At 34.8% G+C, this 10,637-nt stretch overlaps 1 protein-coding gene across 1 annotated transcript in view; it reads left to right on the plus strand.

The window, feature by feature from the left end:
* Positions 1-10,637, plus strand: part of Dach1 (dachshund family transcription factor 1) — a 427,351-nt gene that overhangs the window by 230,833 nt on the left and 185,881 nt on the right.

Genomic DNA, 10,637 nt, shown 5'->3' on the forward strand with positions numbered 1-10,637 from the left:
TCACAATCAAACCAAGAACAACTTTTACTGTGTCAAGTATTCATTTGGGTAATTTTTTGTCAAAAACAAATTTGCATAAACAGTATAAAATGTGAGTTGATTTTTTATTAACAAAATCTATAGTGTCTGGCAGTTGACATGATAAAATGCTTTATTTGGTTACTTTTCTGTATCATTTTCCTTTAGAATATAGAAATCATGCTTAAAATTTAACTTAATTCTGAAAAGTTGGATTCTACACAACATTTGCCAGGTGCTCATGAGGGACCCAAAAATTCATGATAGTCCAGTCAACTCTTTTCTCCACACAGCAATTTAACAGCTTATTTCCTACCTTAGTAACAAGCTCTTTATTTTCTGCCATTCATACCATGCATAACTATGGGTACAGTATATAAAGAAATATGAGGGATGTAAGTAACAGTCATTTTTATGTCATTCTCTGGAAACATACAGTAGCCATGGATATAAAAATTGGAAGTGCTTTTTGACTACATGCACAAAACAGAAAGCCCCTGCTTCAGTGATACGAAGGGCAAGCCTCTAATGTAAAATGGGAAAAGGTAAAACTTTAACAGAATCTCAAAGGTACCTTGAAAACTGGCAGCAATACTCTGAATTGAGAAAAAGTATTGGTGGCAATGTTTGGAAGGGTGAAAAGACAGGGAGAGAAGTCTGAAGAGAGGACTCAGAAACTGAAAAAAAAACTGAAGTGAGCATCAGTGCTTACATGTCTAAGAGCTTTTGAGGAGAAGACCAGGAGGACCTGAGTGTTGAGTTCCTGGTTTGGATGTGTAAACTGAGACTTGCAAGTTAACCCAGTATTAAGGTAACATGAAAACATCATAATGCTGCTTTCAGACTATTAAGTGTATATTGCTTCAAAATGAAAGTCATTTACTTTGGCAACACTGGGCAATATTGAACACCTAAAAAGAAGTTATTGGCCACTACAAACTACATATTGTTCCAATATAACCTGGATTGTTTTCAAACATTTTTGATAGTTGGTGTTTTGCAGAGAGATTCTAAAAACAGGCAACAACATAACATCTAAAATGAAATATATTAAGACATGTTGCCTCTGACTTTTTCTGAGCAGAACAGTGATCAGTTTTGGAGACACTGGAAGTCACAAAGGGAGAACATGAATTGTAATTAAGTGCTCATTCATATTTAGAATTTGATGGTAGACAGTAGCAATTTGCTATTGTTAAATTATAGCTTTTTAATAAATGCTTTGGTACATGGGCTATCTCAAAATAATCTGAATCACATTGTGTATTAAGTAGGAAGATGGGATTTTTCTTCCAATTAAGGATTGAGTCGGTAGTTTATACTGCTTTTTAGCTTTGACATTGACTATCAATCCTGAGTGTGGACCAGGAATGGAAATTTACTTCAATGTGCTTAGAAAGTTTTGAAATTTTGCGATGTGCTAGCATCATTGTCTTTGCTAATTTATAACACATGTATTTCATTCTTACATGTGATTTGGACAAGCAAAACAGTTTTCATTCTATTTTCTGGTGCTCCTGTTTTCTAAGAATTTATAATTTATATTATTTCTCCCAAGGACCTCTACCCTGTATGTTTATCTAGAGAGCAGGGAAAATCAGCTTGGGAAGGGAAGAGGTGATTGGAAAGGGTAGAGAGCCATGGCAGTGGAACTCGTAGATCAATGCAGTCGCTGAATTAGCCGTTTTTTGTGGCCCCGGTCTTCTCTGGTTCTGAGGACAGTGACTGCCTCTGGGTAAGTATTCCATTATTACTTGCTCTGTGACATTGGAAAGTTATGGAAACTTTCTGAGCCCAACATTCCACATTTGGAAAAATAGTATAGATCATAATGTCTACATCATGAGATTTAAAATGTATGTTTAGTGCTTAAGGCATTTGGTATCGCTTTGGTATTATACTATTGCTAAACCTGCCCTCCTGAAAGCTGTCTTCTCCCTCCTTTACTAACATAAACTGCTTCCTCTTAGTCTCTGGTGGTTATTATTTGTTAAACTATGAGGAGATTTGAGGGTATCTGTTACAGTATTTGAATTTTTTTTAAAGCGTTTAGGACAGGGTATACAGGGTCTCGCTGCGTAGATCGGACTCGTAGTGATTTTCCTGTGTTCCGCTTCCCAAGTGCTGGAATTACAGGCGCACGCCATCAAGCCCAGTCTCAACAGCCATCTGAGCGTGCCCCAGGGGCGGGGCCAGCACGGCACACTGGGAATGGAACCGCTGTTGCTGTGCTCTGCCTAAGCAGACGCTTTAGTCCGCTGAGCTATCCGGCTGGCCCTTGAATTCTTTGTCTGTTCAGTTTTAGTACATTCTAAGAGAACAACATAATATAATACAGTAGCCAAGAAGCAGACAGTCTCTGGGTGGAACACTAAAGAAACAGGCAGCTCTAACGGAAAGCGCTGTGTCCTCCAGGACAATCAGTTATCATGAAGGACTAAGGAATTGATACTGAAGAATGTGAACTCCAGAAGAATCTCAAATGCGTATATGTCAGAATGCGAACTTACTGCTCTTGTGAATCAATTTGAAGTTACTTAAATGATGTACCACTGCTACTCAGTCTTGCCCAAATCTACTGACACCGTGGAAGTCAATTCAGTGACCTCGTTACCACCTGTACGCATTGGGCTCACAAGTGCTGTTAAATATTTTAGGCTTTCCTTTGTAGGAGCACTTTCCCCCACTTGGTTGTAAATAAATCCATACAGCCCTAGAAAATGGAATTTATTTTTCCTTGTTTTGGTTTGATTTGGCTTGGTGAGGTGAAAGTATGATTTTGTTATAGATGACCTTTTTTGCTTCTTCATATGAATCTTGAAAATTAGCCGAAAAAAAAAGCTGTGTAAGGAAATGCTTGACACTGACAAACAATTATTTTGTACCTCAGTTTTACATGGTAACCTTGAGCTCACGGAATGATCACTTCCAGGGTGAAGGGAGGACCTCTGAATAGATCTAAGTGAGGCATCAGCACGCTGAGTAAAATATATGGCCATGTCGCCATTCTGCCCATCCACAATCAATTGGATTCTTTTAGTTTAATATTTACTTGCTAAGATGAGATGCTAGTCTGCATGGTGATAAACAGTCTGCTCCTGGCATCTGAAGGTGACCTGTCAGTTCATATGGACAAATCTCCTGCTTACTGAAATGTACAAAATAAATCATTAAAGCAGGCAGGTGCTCATTCCCAGATTTAAATCACCATAGATTTATGATTTGAATTAATGCTTCATTTGGCCATAGAAATAGATGCTGAGACAAATGATATGCACTGGTTGGGGTTTCCATACTGTAGCCATCCTGATATTGATTACTGAGATGTCTTAGCAATCTCTTGTTTATATCAAGTACTATCTTGTGACAGGTTGGCTGATATGAGCTACATTGCAGATAAGAAGGAAAAATGTCCTAGATTCTTTTTCGTGGCAACCCTATCCACAACATGCAGGCCAGATAAATTGCTATTTTTTTGCTTTAGGGACTTATCTGCATAACCAGTTTAAAAAACTGCTGCTTGGAAACTGGAACTGGGATATAGGAGAAGAAGAATTTAAAACTAGTGAACCTAAGGTCAATTTGATAGTGTATATTACTATGTATTTATTTGTTTATTGTTTTGGCATTAGGGACTTTTGTGGATGCTAAATTAATCACAATTGGTTTAATCTAAATAAAGGAAACTCAGTTTTACTTCTAGTTTTTAAATGCTATATAAATATTGACAACAGTGAACATCTCTTAAAGTATCTATGTTTTTTAAATACTTGCTAAGCCTAGTGTCTTACTTCATTCAGTAAAGACAACAAAGAACATAAGCCTTTAAAAATAAATGCGTTAAATATTATTCCCAAGTGCAAAGTCTTGTGGACCATAATTTACCAAGAGACAGGAAAAGACTGCATTTTTACTTCTCTCAACATTTTATTTAAGGAAAACATTATGTACACAGTTTAAAAAATACTCGGAGGATTTGAGGGGGACCTTTGCCACTAGCTAATATCTGACTCATAGAACTGGTAAACAGCTATCAACAATAGTAGATGGCTTGCTTAGTAGGAAATGAGTTCATATCTATTCAAAATGTGATCTCAAAACAGATGTCCCAAGAAGTTCTCATTGTTTAAACTATAGTCATAACCCCCTAACTGCTGTTATTTCTTTAAGGAAGTGAAGTAATCTTGACTTCAGTATTTTGTCTTTCTGAGCTCTGTGGAATATAGGCAAGCCTACACTAGTGCCGGGATCTACACATCCAACCACATTTCATGTTCTCAAAATATATGATACTTTTTTCTTTTTCTCAAATTTAAAATATTTATCAAAATACAGATATCTCAAGAAAATTCAGGACTTGTGTTTGGGATAAATGATGTGCTCTTTAGTACTGTTCTTCGTTCTCTACCTCTCATTTCCCCCAACCAAGGAAACAAAATAAATACGTGGAGAAAAAGAAAAAAGGCAGGGCAGATAGGGAGATAAAATTAACTTTGCCAGTGACCATCTCCTTATCTTGGGGCATGCATTCCTACAGAAATAGAATGGTTTACGCTATAGTCATTTCCTTTCCTCTGACACATGTGTCCACTTGGAAGGAAAAAATTAATTTTATGATTTCAGGAAAAAGTCTTAGAGACCTTGAGAAAGCAAACGGAGGAACCCGAGAACGCAGGCCACTGAGCAGAGCTCTGCAGTCGCACACTGGATTCTCTGCCATGGCAATGTTAATGAACCTCAAATCCTTCCTATAATTAGATGAGGGAATTGCTTATATTTTCAAACAGATGATGCTGCTATAATGAAACGATTGACAGGGAATTTAAGAGTGTCTACAGTAGTCATTTGGTTTCTGTTATAAAAAAAAAGTTTAAAAAGAAGATTGGCTTTAGACATAGGTCCTGAGAGAGGTAGTAATTTACATAGCATGCTATGACAGGTGTCTTTGTGTAGTAAGGAAATAAAATGGAAGACTGGTGAAATGATGGGCAGGTATAGCAATTTTTTGGGGAGGGCTGTCCTATGCTTATTCTGCTTAGGTTCTTTAAAAGGGGCCGAGACTCAAGAGATGGATCCGGATTGAGTGCACAGCTGTAACTGCTGATGAGCTAATTGCTCCTTATCTCTCAGCCCCATTCATCTTCATTTTTTACCAATTACTGAGAATTATCTGTGTTCTCAGTTGGATATGAGAGTTAATCCTTTTTGGTTAAGCTGGCAGTACTGTGAGCAGATTCCAAATCGGAGGGTGAAAAGGCAAGGCAAGCTTGCTCTAAAAATGTCTCCAGTTCAATTGCAGTATCACTGCTTCATAAGAAATTTGCTATTGTTTAACAGACTACATGTGGAAAGTCTTTTTTTTTTAGCTTTAGTGTTTCTCTGCTTCACAATAATTTCTAAGATCCTTCTTGCTGTCTGAAAAATAAGATTAAGCCATATTAACAATCCAGTTCTTGTAAACAAGAAAACACAAGACTAGCCTAAAAGTTCAAGAAGATACTGACACATGCAGATAAGAAATAGTTCAGAACTGATAACCATCAATTTATACACAAACACTTTTAATTGATGCTTTTGCTCTCTGTGACTTCCCATATGGTAAGGAAAGTATGTCCAAATGTAAACCTTTTCAGAAATGTCACATTAGAGGAATTTTAATGGAAGACCACATACGCATCTCTTAAAAGTGTAGGAACTGCCCTGGTTTCTGATTCAATTGATTGTGAATGGGCCATATGGTTAACATCATTCTCTATGCAAAAGATGTCTTTCTTTCCTGACTTTTCACACAAAGTTGTTTATCCTGTTGTTAAAAAGACAAAACAACAAAAAAGTACTGAGCTATTATTCCATCAATGTTATGCATTTGTAAATATTAAATATTTCTGGCATTTTCTTCCTAAATATATTAAATAAGAGACTCCAATAATAAACTATGGTGAATACATATCGAATTTAATACAAAATTATCAAAAAATCATTGCGCAAAATTTGAACTCCTTATGTCATGATATGTAGGACCTTCTCAATATGTCCCTCAGAATATGTCCCAGGTAGGGGCCACAGACAGTATAACACATCACAAGATTCAGCTCTTAAGAAGAAAATAGCTCATAAGGAATGTAGCTGCTTAGGTAAATCTAATTGCTCCATTTTCTTTTTCCATAAAAGATCTTACTGAAAATCTTCATGACGAACTTCCATTTTGGTGTTAAAATCTTTTGATTTATAAAACTCAAGAGAAGATAAAAGACAAGAGGGTATTTTTTGCAGTGCTTCCCGAAATAAAAACTAATCCAGAAGCAACTCAAATGTCCCCTAAACAAGTCAATGATAATACTGTGTATTGTAGTGGATAGATAGATAGATAGATAGATAGATAGATAGATAGATAGATAGATAGATAGATACTGTGTAACCATTGCATATGATGGATAAACGTAGATAATATTTATTTTGAATACAAGAAATAAAAGATTGCACATTTTTTACTTTGGTACTATATATTTGTTCCTTTAGAGATTGTAAGAGACTGGGGAAGTGACAACATTCTTATGTTTTTGTGGATGTTTAAAAACGTAGCTTAAAATTATTGATCATTTTATTGAATCATTCTTTTCTGATTCTCTAGAAGTTAATGACATCATTTTGTACTTTTTTTCATAGTTTTTGATATTTGTTGTCATGAAAAAATGCAAATATCTATGATCACAACAGGTGGTAATTAATGAAAAATATATTACTGTATTAGAAAGAAAATTTTTCACTTTAAAATATTTAAATATGCATCCTTAAATCTATATCTGTATGTTAGGCTATGATTAGTAACATGTACCCTACTCCTGTATGAATTTATAAATATATCATTTGATATAGATAAACAGAATTCAAGGAATATTTTCAATTTTTTATACAGTGTTTTCTCCATTTCATGAAGACCTTTTACATTTATCTGGAGTTGGAGAACACTATTAGAAAAAATAACACAAAATGTTTTTCTATGAATTTTAATATGGCTTATTCTAAACAATGACTGGATAATGAAGTGAACCCAGTAACTGAAGGACACCATGCTAAGAAATATAAATTTGATGATCTTATTCCACTGTATAGTCTCATATAATCATAAAGCTTATAGAAATGTGGGATACATTCAAACAGAATAGAAAAGTTATAAATACAATCAACTGCTACTTCCCTACAGGATGAGTGTATTTATTTTAAGGGGAACCCTGGAAGTGATTGTTAGCAACTTATATCCCCATGCTATAGTGTTTACATAAACTTCAAAAATAAAGCATAATTGAAGCAAGTATTGCAGTATAAAGAAATACAGTACTGAGTATGTACTACAGTATATATCCAATTCCTTTAAGATCAGACAATTCTTTGTTAATATGATCTATTGTTTCTTTTGTTTTATGTTTAGCTTGGTATGCTTAATAAGATATGATCACAGTAAATCGTCAACTTTGTGTTATGTAAAATACAATTACAGTGACATGTCTTTTCAAGTATAATACCTTGATGTCCAAAAAACGTGTCCTTCAAGTTGTCACCAGAATGCCTGTGGCCCACCATGACCGTGTGTGCACATAAGCTCTGAGCTTAGTGCATCTGACACCCAACCTAGCATTTCACGTTTGTATGGACTGATTCTTTTGTAACTTGGCCAAATATTCCAAGATTGTACAGAGCCATTTGTATGAATCATGGCATGGCAAATCAAGAGTAAAGCAATATAACTAAAGGCAAATAATGTAGCAGTTGACATAGGTATCTACACATGCCCATTTACTGATGAAAGGATGTAACATCCATACTTCTGCATGCTTTTGATGTCCCCAGCTCCCCAAAATAAACGTGGACAATTTGGAAGCTAGCGAAGAATCGAGGATTTAAATATGGTTTTCTTTAACAGCAGGTCGTAATGGAAACACAGGCCCTTACATTCAGCGCTGAGAGAATTACCAGTTTGATAATGATTAGGAATGTTGTTATTAAAACAGTATGTGCAGTTCATTTTCAACAGTTTTGAATTAGAGTCTGCACTAATGAAACGGATACGGTTTCCTTCACAAAGGGCAGATCTGTTAGTTAATATCGCTGCAGCAGTGCCTCACAGACCATGCCTTTAGCTCTATTTGTATTTCACAGCATGATAAGCAAAGAGTGTTGATTTTCAAGGACCCTGCTGATGAAAGGTAATGGCATTATTACATCTTTATCTCAAAAGCAGAACTGAGTGGTAAATGATTTTTTTTCTGTGTTGCACAAAAGATTTCTTAGTTAGAAAGCCTTTTTTATTTCTTTACATCGTTTTAGTCTTGGAAATGATATGTTATTATTTAATGTCTGCACAGCAAGCATGAAAGCACCTAATAGCGAATGGATTGGAAGTGAAGTACCTCCTGTTCACAGATATGGATCTTCTCAGTCACACGCTGTACCAGCTGTCATCCCAGCCATACTGCTGTGATTTAATCAGTCTGTTTATGTCCTTTCTAATAATATTTCCATCTCTGTGAAAGGGCAAATGCGACAGGGACTTTTTCCCTTTTTGGTTCTGCAGACTGAAGAATGTGGCCTACATCTGATATGTGGGGGTGCGGGACTGAATCACCATTCCTGTCACTTCAAGCTGTTGATGAATTGTTCAGCCAAGAAGTGTACTTACCTCCTTGGGGTCATTTGTAGGCTGAGTAGCAATCTGCATAGGGACAAAGAAGAGAGGTCACGCACGTATGTTGGCATGTATTTAGTCACTGAATACTCGCAGATGGATGTTTTAGAGTGAAAACCTTTTAGAAGATCTTTACATTTTTATCTGTCCTGTGGATGTGGTGTGGGGGCATAGATTTAAGTCTTTTTCTTGATTGAGATCATATAGAATTGCAACATTTCAGGAATTATCAGAAAAGTTTTTCATCTTTCCAAGTAAAACTGTAGGAATAGTTCATCTGGGATTTTCTTTCAAAAGTACAGATTAAGATCTTTGAAGAACAATGTCTCAGTTATATGTGAGGCATTATGTTTTGAAGTATCTAGGGAAACATGAATTTACCATCTTCATGAACCATTTAATAATGATATTTTTGACATTTTTTCCAGTAACTACAATTAATTTTGAAAGTATACTTGCTGTTCAAAACAGTAGCACTACATATGTAGATACATACATACATATTTGAGTATTCATAAACTAATAAACACATTTAAAGTGATGTGACAAGGTGGTGGTTAATAATTTACATTTGGGTACTGTGTCATTTGTATGATTAGGCACACTTCAACATGTGGCAAGTTTAGGAACATTCTTGTTTCTGCCTTAGGATTCTGTGGCCATAAAATTTTCAGGAAACACAGTATAATACAACTGAGTGGAAAAAAGAGATTTCTGAAGCCATTTTCAATTTGTTTTGATGTCCCTCATATGTATTTAGAAAAAGACGATAGGATTTGTAAATAATTCACTGTATGTGTTTTAGTCTGCTTTTTTAGAATAAGTTCTCTTCTGTCTCACTATACTTTAAATATTAAAATTATGCAGTTGGGTTTCTAGATTATCTTATATTTGCTTATTTTTTCCAGTTTTGTCCTTTATTATTTTATACTTGGATACAACAACTGTAATTTTGATAAGGCATGTATAAAAATAACCAGTAGAATAGAATATACGTTTGATGTTCCTCTTTGATAAAAATACCATGTTTAAAAATGTTAGTTTTATTAAGGAAGTCAGCTATTTTAAGAATGGTTTCTGTCAAAAACCTGAGTCTCAGCCACCTTGAATTGCTAGTTTTAGTGCAGACAGCCACATTTTTAGATTTTTAAAAATTCTTGTTCTTTGATATACATGTGACTGTCCTAGCCTACTCCTACTTGAAGAGAAAAATGTCATGATCTAGAACACTTAAAAATATATGTACATATAAACAACTAGACTATAAAATGTCTCTTTTATTAGTATATGGAAGCACTATTTTAATTCTTTCATTTTTCTTTCTTTATGCCAACCTTACCCATTAAGTAGTTACACACACACATGCACAAACACACACACACACACAATCAAAGCTTGATATTTCAGCTTCTAAAACTCTCATAACTTATTTAAAGTATAAACTGTGTTTATTATATATTTATAGGTTTTATAATATATTTTATGAAGTATTTTGTTTTGGAAAAAATGTAAAGGTATTTATTTGACTATTTTTCCACTGAAGTAGTCTCTTTCTCTACATTTCCTTTACTGTCTAATCTAAATTTTGATGATTAAGTTATCTTGACATGAGCCATTTGGATGCTTTGAAAAAAATTCAGCATGAAGCATTTGATGGTATTTTTTATTAATTGGATAAATGAATTGTGAGATGTGTGATTGCATGATGATGTTCTCATTTAGTTGTTGCTTTTTGCTTTTACTAATCTCTGTCATATTGGATTTATAAATGGAACAGAGTGACCTTTGAAACAGTGATGGAAATGAAGAGATAAACACAACTTGAAAGGACAAACCAATTAATATCAATGTGTTTGCAACACATACATAAAGAATTTTAATCCTTTCCTTTGACAGTAAATGGGTGATTCATTTCTTGAGGAGGGGAGCTCACTTT

Source organism: Octodon degus, unplaced genomic scaffold, assembly GCF_000260255.1.
Source record: "Octodon degus isolate 3935 unplaced genomic scaffold, OctDeg1.0 scaffold00013, whole genome shotgun sequence".
Classification (NCBI taxonomy): domain Eukaryota; kingdom Metazoa; phylum Chordata; class Mammalia; order Rodentia; family Octodontidae; genus Octodon; species Octodon degus.